The sequence below is a fragment of the Palaemon carinicauda genome, chromosome 35 (genome assembly GCF_036898095.1).
Source record: "Palaemon carinicauda isolate YSFRI2023 chromosome 35, ASM3689809v2, whole genome shotgun sequence".
In the NCBI taxonomy this organism is placed as follows: Eukaryota; Metazoa; Arthropoda; class Malacostraca; order Decapoda; family Palaemonidae; genus Palaemon; species Palaemon carinicauda.
The window spans coordinates 72,774,879-72,787,902 of NC_090759.1; positions in this window are offsets into that span (position 1 = coordinate 72,774,879).

A 13,024-nucleotide genomic window follows, 5' to 3' on the forward strand; every position below is an offset into this window, starting at 1 on the left:
CATCAAAAGTCAATTTCAACAGTGTCGTCAGATCTAAGAACAGAAGGCGGATAAATTTCATGTGACTTAGGGCACTCGTCATCATCACCTGCATTGGCTTCTCACGTGTCACCTCAAACACTTAGCTCCATCTGTTGTTAATATTTCGAACTATATTACAACACTGAGTAATAGCAGATGACTCATTATTTCTTCCTTCATAATTCCACACTATTCAATCTTATTTCTTTTCCTCTTGATATTTTTTGGTGCTTTTGTACTTTATATATGAAAGATTTATTTTAATGTTGTTACTGCTATCAAAATATTCTATTTTTATTGTTTATTACTTCTCTTGTAGTTTATTTATTTCCTCCATTTCCTTTTCTCACTGGGCTATTTTACCCTGTTGGAACCCTTAGGCTTATAGCATCACGCTTTTCCAACTAGGGTTGAAGCTTAGCTAGTAATAATGATAATAATAATAACAATAATAATAATCATAACATTAATAATAATAATAATAAAAATAATAAAAATAATAACAATAATAATAATAATAATCATAAAAATAACAATAATATTAAAAATACTACTACTACTACTACTACTACTTCTACTACTACTACTAATCATAATAATAATAACAATAATTATAATAATAATAATAATAATAATAATAATAATAACAATAGTTATAACAACAACAACAACAACAACAACAATAATAACAATAATAATAATAAAGATGATGATGATGATAAAACTAAATAATAATAATAATAATATTAATAAAAATAATAATAAAGATGATGATAATAATAATAATAATAATGAAGCAAAGATGGCAAATTTGCTAACAGAATTCTTCCACTTGCTTCAGTTTGTATCTTCAACTCTGTCTTAAAGTATAATAATAAAGTGTGGCCTTGCTTTTGGGGGTTTAATTAACTCTTTTTAAAATGGCAAAACGCGACCTTGCATACTACTGATACAAGACATTGCTTCGTCTTTGAAATATTTCTAGATTCCCCACTTTATGTTTGAAAGGCGTAAATAATATTTTTCATTTTGTGGCAAATATTGCGGGCAGCAATATTGCAATATCTGCAGTCTTGCCCCAATATTATAATCATTATCATTATTACTAAATATGCTACAACCCTAGTTGGAAAAGCAAGATGCTATAAGCTCAAGGGCTCCAACTGGGAAAAGCAAGATGCTATAAGCCCAAGGGCTCCAACTGGGAAAAATAGTTAGTGAGGAAAGGAAATAGGGAAATAAACTATAAGATAAGCAATGTACAATTAAAATAAAATATAATAATAATAATAATAATAATAATAATAATAATCATCATCATCATCATAAAAATTGTAACATTAATAATAAAAAAAATACTACTACTACTACTACTACTACTACTACTACTACTACTACTACTACTACTACTACTACTACTAATAATAATAATAATAATAATAATAATAATAATAATAATAATAAAATACTACTACTACTACTTGAGGGCTTGGTTTGAAAAATAAAATCCATTTATGAGTAAAAATTCAATTAATGAGTAAAATTCAAATTTATAAAAACAAATTAAATTTATAAGTTAAACTCAAATTTATATAAAAAAATTCAATTCATAGGTAAAACTCAAATTTATAATAACAAATTCACTTTATAAGTTAAACTCAAATTTATAAAAAAAATTCAATTTATAGGTAAAACTCAAATTTATAATAACAAATTCAATTTATAAGTTAAACTCAAATTCATATAAAAATTCAATTTATAATTAAAAATTAAATTCATAGGTCAAAATTTAAATCATAAGTAAAATTAAATCTATAAGTGAAATATCAATTTATAAGTAAAATTACATTTAGGGGTTCGTTTTATATATCAATTTATAAGTAAAAAGTCATATTTATAATATAAAATTCAATTTGTAAGTAAAAAAAAAACAAATTTATAGGTAAGAAGTAATTTATAAGTAACAATTAAATTTATGAGTTAAAATTAAATCTATGGGTAAAATATAATTCTATAAGTAAAATTAAAATCTATAAGTAAAATGTAACTTAGTAACTTTAACACATTGTTCACCAGAATAATTTCCTGTATGCATATGCAATCAAGATTTACCATTATATTCCAAAATCTTTTTACATTTAGGTGAAACACAAAGTTGTGGCCAAGTTCTCATTGCAAGACAATATATTTTGGGAGGGTTATATATCTAAATATGCTTATTAATATATAAATTTTATAGACAATATTAAAATATTGTTAATATTATAGACAAATTGGTGTCACTGGAAGAGGAGCTGTACACTCATGCACACCATTCTATCTTATTTCTCTACCCGTTGTTTTGTTAAAGTTTTTATAGTTTATATAGGAGATACTTATTCTAATGTTACTGTTTTTAATATTTTATTTTCCCTGTTTCATTTCCTCACTGGGCTATTTTCCCTTTCGGAGACCCTGGGCTTATAGCATCCTGCTTTTCCAACTAGGGTTGTAGCTTAGCAAGTAGTAATAATAATAATAATAATAATAATAATAATAATAATAATACTCTATTGACATCAATAGCGTTGATCGTAGTAGTAGTAGTAGTAGTAGTAGTAGTAGTAGTAGTAGTAGTAGTAGTAGTAGTAGTTGCATAAACTTTAGGCTATCTTTGAAACGGCCACCCTTTTGGCAACGACTCCATCATTATAGACCGAGACCACTTTCCCTTTTCTCTAAAACTGGGTCATGGATTTTCGTTCGTTTTTCATTTTATAAATTGTGTAAAATTTTTATAATTTTATTGGGTAAGAATAATTGAAATGAATGTTGTGTAAGAATAATTGAAATGAATGTTGGGTAAGAATAATTGAAAGAATGTTGTGTAAGAATAATTGAAATGAATGTTGGGTAAGAATAATTGAAACAAATGTTGGTTAAGAATAAAAAAAAAGATTGTAATAATGTCGACAACGAAATAAACAACAATAATCAAGAATATGCTGACTAGCAAATTAATGTAATCAAAATAGTCACCTTGGATTGACTAACTTTTCTAAATTCATCCATGAAATGAAAAACTTGGTGATCTTTAAATATAAATCATTACCAATTTCCTTATCTATGATGAAATCATATCAAACTATCTCCCAACGAATGACAATATACAAGAGAAAAGTAAATTTGATTTTTCATGCAATAAAATGAATTATGAACTCGTATGTGGAATTCCCTTAGAGTTTACCAGCTGAATTTACCCTTCAAACCTATCGATCGGGCTACGATGTTACTAGTGCCATAATGCGAGGAAATTTACTACTATTATTATTATTACTACTACTACTACTACTACTACATTATAAAATATGCTTTTACCCAAAATTGTACTGTAAACACACCACGATTACAAAGCCTACACTACGAAAAAAAAATTATAAATGAAAATAGGCCTCCTATAATAAATTTAATAACAGTGACAATAAAATTTCTTATTATTAGATTGTACTCTGAATTTTGGGCACATGGCCAAGTCCTGGAGCCAGAAGACCATTCGCTACCAGAATAATTGATTGAAAATCCCCATTTGTACTATTTAGTATGAAATAGAAGACGTTGGATAGCAAGATAAGGAAACAGAGCTGAAACAGAAAGCTAAAAATGGGTGCACTTATACTCATTTTTTTTAATGAGGCGCATTTGCACTGACTCGCAGCGGTGCCCTTTCAGCTCGGAAAAGTTTCCTGCTCTCTGATTGGTTAGAATGATCTTCCCCAACCAATCAACGATCAGGAAACATTTCCGAGCTAAAAGGGCACCCCTGCGAGTCGGTGCAAATCTGCCCCACTAAAAAAAAATGAGTATAGTCTTAAAAGACTCTCAAGTAATGCCTACAGTGTACAGGGTGAGGTGTGCTGACGACACTATAAAAAAAAAATGCTAGGATTCTCACAAGGCTAAAGAAAAAAAGCATTAAAATGTTCTAGTATTATTCAAACCGCACAACAACATACCCAATAATTGCACAATCAGCATCTGGTAAGAGGGCGTATAGACACTAAGGAGATAAGACATCTTCACTGTGCTAGAGTGACTCATTCAAGATCTCGTAAAAGCAACCAAAATATAATCAGTAAATTTTTGCATTTCCTTTTATTACTTTTATATACTTTTTATTTTTTTATTTAATGGATGATTATTCAGGGTTTAGAAGTTCTGCTACTTATCTTTTGTTATTTTTATAGAAGGAAATATATTATCCAATTTCTCACTATTTGAAGAAGAGTTATTTTTATAGTATGTTCATTACCCGTCTTCGGTGTTTTTATCTTTCATTGTTATATTTAATCCTTTGACCATTCATACACCATTTACTACTATCTACTTTCGTACGCATTTTTAGTATTATCTATTCTCTTATTCTCTCATCTATGTCTTTCTTTTCTATTTCAACTTATATATCGATTAATCTACTTAGAGTTTTACGTAGAAAAAGTATTTGAAGTTCTATTCTTAATTTCCTATTAATCTCTCTCTGTCTCTCTCTCTCTCTCTCTCTCTCTCTATCTCTCTCTCTCTCTCTCTCTCTCTCTCTCTCTCTCTCTCTCTCTCTCTCTCTCTCTCTCTCTCTCTCCTAGAAACAAAGAAATTTAAGTTCTACTCTTATTACTTATTAATCTAGATAATCCTATTCTCTCTCTCTCTCTCTCTCTCTCTCTCTCTCTCTCTCTCTCTCTCTCTCTCTCTCTCTCTCTCTCTCTCTCTCTCTCTCCTAGAAAAGAAAAATTCAATTTCTATTCTTATTTTCCTATTAATCTCGACAACACCATTCTCTCTCTCTCTCTCTCTCTCTCTCTCTCTCTCTCTCTCTCTCTCTCTCTCTCTCTCTCTCTCTCTCTCTCAAGTGTTATATCGTGAATTCGACCGCTGAGATACAAAGCAAGATCATTTGCAAGGTCACTGCAAAATATTTGGTATTTTGAGCCAAGTGTCTCTCTCTGACCCGGATTCCAATACAGATGATGTTTTTGTTTTCTTTGCCGGTTAATTTTAAGGGGAAATGTAACTCTCGACATTAGGGAAAGAAAAGAATTCATGTATTTTTATTTTGTTTGCAATACACCCACGTGATTAATTAAAGAGCAGGTGGTTTATATATATATATATATATATATATATATATATATATATATATATATATATATAATATATATGTGTGTGTGTGTGTGTGTGTGTGTGTGTGTGTGTGTGTTTGTGTGTGTGTGTGTCCCAACCCCCCTGTTCTAATGATGGAAAATTTCATTTGTATGTATGCGTAAATGGATACTTGTGTATGTGTATGTATATATATATATATATATATATATATATATATATATATATATATATATATATATAATATATATATATATATATATATACACATATAAAATTTCTCCGTCTTGGTCTCTTTACTATAAGAATATTTGAAATTGAAAGTAAAAATCTTACGTACATTCAAATACACATATAGATAAAAATGCTGACATTCCTCACATAAAACAAACCAGAAAAAAAATTAAAATAATGTTACTACGAAAATTCCTACTAATTTTCCTCTTGAATAAAAAAAATAATTTTATGCTTAGTAACCTCGACTACACTGTTCACAGGTATCCTTTAAAAATACAGCTTAAGCAGAGTATTTTTATAGAAAGTATCCTTTAAAAATGCAGCTTAAGCAGAGTATTTTATAGGAAGTATCCTTTAAAAATACAGCTTAAGCAGAGTATTTTATAGGAAGTATCCTTTAAAAATACAGCTTAAGCAGAGTATTTTTATAGAAAGTATCCTTTAAAAATACAGCTTAAGCAGAGTATTTTATAGATAGTATCCCTTAAAAATACAGCTTAAGCAGAGTATTTTATAGGAAGTATCCTTTAAAAATACAGCTTAAGCAGAGTGTTTTATAGGAAGTATCCTTTAAAAATACAGCTTAAGCAGAGTGTTTTATAGGAAGTATCCTTTAAAAATACAGCTTAAGCAGTGTTTTATAGGAAGTATCCTTTAAAAAATACAGCTTAAGCAGAGTATTTTATAGGAAGTATTCACAAGATGGCCGGTTGAGTTTTGATTACAAACACATGAGAAGGATACTAAATGGTGTCCCAAGGTTTCCTACCCTAGAGCATAAAAACAGAAGGGAGTTGAGTGTCTTTTGGCAGCAGTTCTACCGCTACAACCCAGAGTAAGAATTTTCTAGAGAGAGAGAGAGAGAGGAGAGAGAGGAGAGAGAGAGAGAGAGAGAGAGAAGAGAGAGAGAGAGAGATCACGGAAGTTTAAATCTCAAGAAGTATTGTTGCTCGTTTGGTTTTAAATTATTGTTCGAGACTTTAAATAAAATCCGCTATCTGTCTTGCCACTTACAAAAAAAATATTTAACATTACTTTGAGAACGTGATGTCCACAGAATATAAACAGAGACGAACTATAAAAGTAAACGTTATTATATTATGTATAATGTTACAGATGCCTGTGAATCAAGTAAATAACAAACAAGAACAACAACAAATGCAGCCGTTTCTAGTTCACTGCGGGACCTGGGCCTCAGACATGTCTTGGTCATGTCCAGGGGTTTGGCCATTTTCATCGCTACGTTGGCCACTGCGGATTGGTGATGGTGGGTGACTTTTGTCTGATCGCTCACACGCAAAACCAACCTAGTATGGTTGGCCCCTAGTACAGCTTTTCTGATCAAGGCAATACACGAAACCTTCCACCTGATTAGTATATTCTCAAAAATGTTAGGAGCATAATAAGAATAAAAAGCCTTGCTACCCTTTAAAGATTAGTTGAATAATATACTTACTAAAACTACAGTAGTCATACGCTTTGTAATACAAAAATACAACATTCAAAATCCATCCACTGATTATATGAACATCGTACACTTCCCGCACAAAATACTGTACACAAAACTAAATCTAGTCTGCCGTCCTTGCTGAAAATTTAAAGCCTGATCATGATGACACTCACTCGTTCAGTCATAAAATAAATGACATTCCAACAATTTCCTCAGGTCCTGCCAAATCACCCGGTCACTTGATTCCAAGACCAACATCCTACGTTCCTTTCCAAAACATCTACTCTACTCTAAACGTCGAAACCATACAATTGTTTAGAATACCTCGCCATTTCACGACGCTCCCAATCACGCGGTAGCAGGTGCAAGGAAAACAATGTATTGGCAAACTCTCTCTCTCTCTCTCTCTCTCTCTCTCTCTCTCTCTCTCTCTCTCTCTCTCTCTCTCTCTCTCTCTCTCTCTCTCTCTGACTACACTGACATTACCAAACAATTCTTATTCACTCAAGGGGATAACTACTGCACTGCAATTGCTCAGTAGCTACTTTCCTCTTGGTAAGGGTAGAACTCTTTAGCTATGGTAAGCGCCTCTTCTAGGAGAAGGACACTCCAAAATCAAACCATTGTTCTCTCTCTCTCTCTCTCTCTCTTCTCTCTCTCTCTCTCTCTCCCTGACTACACTGACATTACCAAACAATTCTTATTCACTCAAGGGGGTAACTACTGCACTGCAATAGCTCAGTAGCTACTTTCTTCTTGGTAATGGTAGAAGAGACTCTTTAGCTATGGTAAGCGCCTCTTCTAGAAGGACACTCCAAAATCAAACCATTGTTCTCTCTCCTCTCTCTGTCTCTCTCTCTCTCTCTCTCTCTCTCTCTCTCTCTCTCATCTCTCTCCTCTCTCTCTCTCTCTCTCCCTGACTACACTGACATTACCAAACAATTCTTATTCACTCAAGGGGGGGTAACTACTGCACTGCAATTGCTCAGTAGCTACTTTCCTCTTGGTAAGGGTAGAAGAGACTCTTTAGCTATGGTAAGCGCCTCTTCTAGGAGGACACTCCAAAATCAAACCATTGTTCTCTCTCTCTCTCTCTCTCTCTCTCTCCTCTCTCTCTCTCTCCTCTCTCTCTCTCTCTCTCTCTCTCCCCCCTGACTACACTGACATTACCAAACATTTCTTATTCACTCAAGGGGGGTAACTACTGCACTGCAATTGCTCAGTAGCTACTTTCTTCTTGGTAAGGGTAGAAGAGGACTCTTTAGCTATGGTAAGCGCCTCTTCTAGGAGGACACTCCAAAATCAAACCATTGTTCTCTCTCTCTCTCTCTCTCTCTCTCTCTCTCTCTCTCCTTCTCTCTCTCTCTCTCTCTCTCTCTCTCTCTCTCTCTCTCTCATCTCTTCGGCTATTTTCTCACCAAGACTAATCTCCACATCAACAAGAATAAAGAGTTGGTAACCCGGATATAAGAAGTCTTCGAATGTAATCTGTAAGATCGCGATACAAAGTCCAGCGAATGCCTCCTCCCAGCTGCTTTTTTGCCGGGCGTTTGGTCACAGAATCAAACGCCGGGAGGAATAAACATCAGCTGTTTCAGACTCTTCCGTAAACATTAGACGGACAAGAGCCTCTTTGTAGGACAATTAGGAGTTGTCTTATCGTTTTAGGGGAATACTGAGGACATGAGTCGAGAAGCCAGAAGATTAAACCGGGTTGTAAATAGAGAGCAAGATGGTAAGCAATGTTTGTTACATTATTGTTATCGTTTTTGGTACTTGTGTAGAGGCAATAAGTCAATCTGCAGTTGCATTGAGCTTGTGATATATGAAGTACATTATGCTTCTGAATATCCTTATTGTGATTTCAATATAGTTGAATATGGAGGTCATTGCCCACAGGTTGCCTGTTACACACAAAAAATGTATACGAATAGCCAACTGGATCAGTTTTATATTGTCCATCCATCCATATACCAAGGCACTTCCCCCAATTTTGGGGGGTAGCCGACACCAACAATGAAACAAAACAAAAAGGGAACCTCTACTCTCTATGTTCCTTCAGCCTAATCAGGGACTCAACCGAGTTCAGCTGGTACTGCTAGGGTGCCACAGCCCAACCTCCCACATTTCCACCACAGATGAAGCTTCATAATGCTGACTCCCCTACTGCTGCTACCTCTCCGCGGTCATCTAAGGCCCCGGAGGAAGCAGCAGGGCCTACTGGAACTGCGTCACAATCGCTCGCCCATTCATTCCTATTTCTAGCACGCTCTCTTGCCTCTCTCACATCTATCCTCCTATCACCCAGAGCTTTCTTCACACCATCCATCCACCCAAACCTTGGCCTTCCTCTTGTACTTCTCCCATCAACTCTTGCATTCATCACCTTCTTTAGCAGACAACCATTTTCCATTCTCTCAACATGGCCAAACCACCTCAACACATTCATATCCACTCTAGCCGTTAACTCATTTCTTACACCCGTTCTCTCCCCTCACCACTTCGTTCCTAACCCTATCTACTCGAGATACACCAGCCATACTCCTTAGACACTTCATCTCAAACACATTCAATTTCTGTCTCTCCATCACTTTCATTCCCCACGACTCCGATCCATACATCACAGTCGGTACAATCACTTTCTCATATAGAACTCTCTTTACATTCATGCCCAACCCTCTATTTTTTACTACTCCCCTTAACTGCCCCCAACACTTTGCAACCTTCATTCACTCTCTGACGTACATCTGCTTCCACTCCACCATTTGCTGCAACAACAGACCCCAAGTACTTAAACTGATCCACCTCCTCAAGTAACTCTCCATTCAACATTACATTCAACCTTGCACCACCCTTTCCCTTCTCGTACATCTCATAACCTTACTCTTACCCCACATTAACTCTCAACTTCCTTCTCTCAACACACCCTTCCAAATTCTGTCACTAGTCGGTCAAGCTTCTCTTCTGTGTCTGCTACCAGTACAGTATCATCCGCAAACAACAACTGATTTACCTCCCATTCATGGTCATTCTCGCCTACCAGTTTTAATCCTCGTCCAAGCACTCGAGCATTCACCTCTCTCACCACTCCATCAACATACAAGTTAAACAACCACGGCGACATCACACATCCCTGTCTCAGCCCCACTCTCACCGGAAACCAATCACTCACTTCATTTCCTATTCTAACACATGCTTTACTACCTTTGTATAAACTTTTCACTGCTTGCAACAACCTTCCACCAACTCCATATAACCTCATCACATTCCACATTGCTTCCCTATCAACTCTATCATATGCTTTCTCCAGATCCATAAACGCAACATACACCTCCTTACCTTTTGCTAAATATTTCTCGCATATCTGCCTAACTGTAAAAAATCTGATTCATACAACCCCTACCTCTTCTAAAACCACCCTGTACTTCCAAGATTGCATTCTCTGTTTTATCCTTAATCCTATTAATCAATACTCTACCATACACTTTTCCAACTACACTCAACAAACTAATACCTCTTGAATTACAACACTCATGCACATCTCCCTTACCCTTATATAGTGGTACAATACATGCACAAACCCAATCTACTGGTACCATTGACAACACAAAACACATATTGAACAATCTCACCAACCATTCAAGTACAGTCACACCCCCTTCCTTCAACATCTCAGCTTTCCACACCGTCCATACCAGATGCTTTTCCTACTCTCGTTTCATCTAGTGCTCTCCTCACTTCATCTATTGTTATCTCTCTCTCATTCTCATCTCCCATCACTGGCACCTCAACACCTGGAACAGCAATTATATCTGCCTCCCTATTATCCTCAACATTCAGCAAACTTTCAAAATATTCCGCCCACCTTTTCCTTTTCCTTTATATTGTAAGAATAATAAAAGAACAGCATATATATACATACGTATACACACACATGCATACACATATGTGTATATATATATATATATATATATATATATATATGTTTGTGTATATATATATATATATATATATATGTTTGTGTATATATATATATATATATATATATATATATATATATATATATATATATATATATATATAAAGATAAGGAAGGAAATTTCTAAGCTACACCGAAAAAGAAAAAAGAAACCGCAGTTAGCCAAGACTGTAATAAGGTGAGAAACAAAGGTACTTGAAAAAAAAAATTGCTAACAGCTAGTGGGTCTATCCCTCTAACAAACTCTTCCACTGTAATCCATTTTCCCAGAACCCCTTCGCTTAATGCCTCTTTTCACTCTGATTAATAAATAACTTAACTTTATCCAGCTATGATAAACTCCCCTGTCAATTTACAAAATCTTCTGAAAAATGGGTACTAGTTACTGATCTAAAATAATCTAATTGTAATACATTAATTTTCTAAAGAGGAAATATACAACAAATCTCCCATTATTTTCATAATAATAATTATTACTATTATTATTATTATTATTATTATTATTATTATTATTATTATTATTAGCCAGGCTACAAACATAGTCGGAAAAGCAAGATGCTGTAAGCCCAAGGGCTCCAACGAGAAAAAATAGCCCAGCGAGGAAAGGAAATAAATAAACTACAAGAGAAGTAATAAACAATTAAAACAGAATATAAATAAAAATAACAACATTAAAACAGATATTTCATATATAAACTATAAAAAATACTTATTTCAGCCTGTTCAACATAAAAAAACATTTCCTGCTAGTTTGAACTTTTTGTAGTTCTATTAAATTAAAGATTTAAAGGCTACTCATGAATAGCAGAGGCAAGGAACAATGACATTGCCCTATCAAGCAGGACAATGCCCTAGAGACTGACCATATATACATATGATCAGCGCCCAAGGCCGCCCTCCACCTTAGCTAGGACCAAGGAGGGCCAAGCAATGGCTGCTGACGACTCAGCAGATAGACTTATAGGATCCCTCAAACCCCCACATTCTTAGCTCACATAGATGGTGAGGTTGCAGCTACCAGAAGGACTAACGAGTTTGAGTGGGACTTGAACCCCAGTCTGGCATTCACCAGTCAGGGTCGTTACTACATCGGCCACCACAACCTCAACTCTCTAAACAATAATCATATACACTATTAGAGTTGAAAGATCATATAAAATGCACACACATTAACGAATACTGTAAACAAATCGAAGTTATCCTTAATTATATATATATATATATATATATTATATATATATATATATACATATATATATATATATATATATATTACACAACACATATAAATATACATATATATATATAATAAATATATATATATATATATATATATAATATATATATATATATATATATATAAGGACTGAGAGAAATTAACAGCTTTAGACCTAAGACTGTTTTAAAATTCGGCCCCAAAGGTACAATGACATAATAATCAACAAACGCTCGATATACAAGAATCTGTATAGTAACTATAGTAACTATATATACGTACGTGTATAAAAACTATAACATTTTATAATATAAATATGTGTATAGTAATTATAGCATCTAAACGAAGGGGTGTATTTGTAGATGATTTTACTGCATAATCACTGTTATATTAACAAACTAAATACATATTATTCCAATCTTAGAATAAACGGCGTAGATTATAAAAAGTGGGCAGTCATACGGAGAAGTACACGGAATACATTGAAAAACGTTTAATACAAAGTTTATATTGCATAAGTTCAATCATTTACGACGTATTTAGCAAATGAAAATAATTACTACAACTCCTGTATGTCTGAAGCTTCATCTTTTTCTAAGGTTATATGTATTTTTCCCAATATCTCATTTAATATCAATTCATACAATTCAATTAATTTGATTTGTAATTTAATTTATATAGTGAAAATCACAATATAAAAAACGTGTACTTTGAAAACACCGAGTTATCGAATACTTCCTTTATTTTCCTTTATAAAAAAAAAAGGAAAATAAAAGATAAGCAAAGATGAAAGACCATTTCATCTCATCCCTCAACAGAAAAACCTTCAAAATAAAGAGTGGAAAAAAGGAAAACAAAATAAAAAGTCACAATAAAAACAGAACGATCGCATGACTACTTGGGTAGGGAGAGGGTAGTAAGACCCGACCCCTAACTCCCTTGGTTAATAACAAAAACTTAGGTTAACGAGCGTGCCAAGAAACAAAGG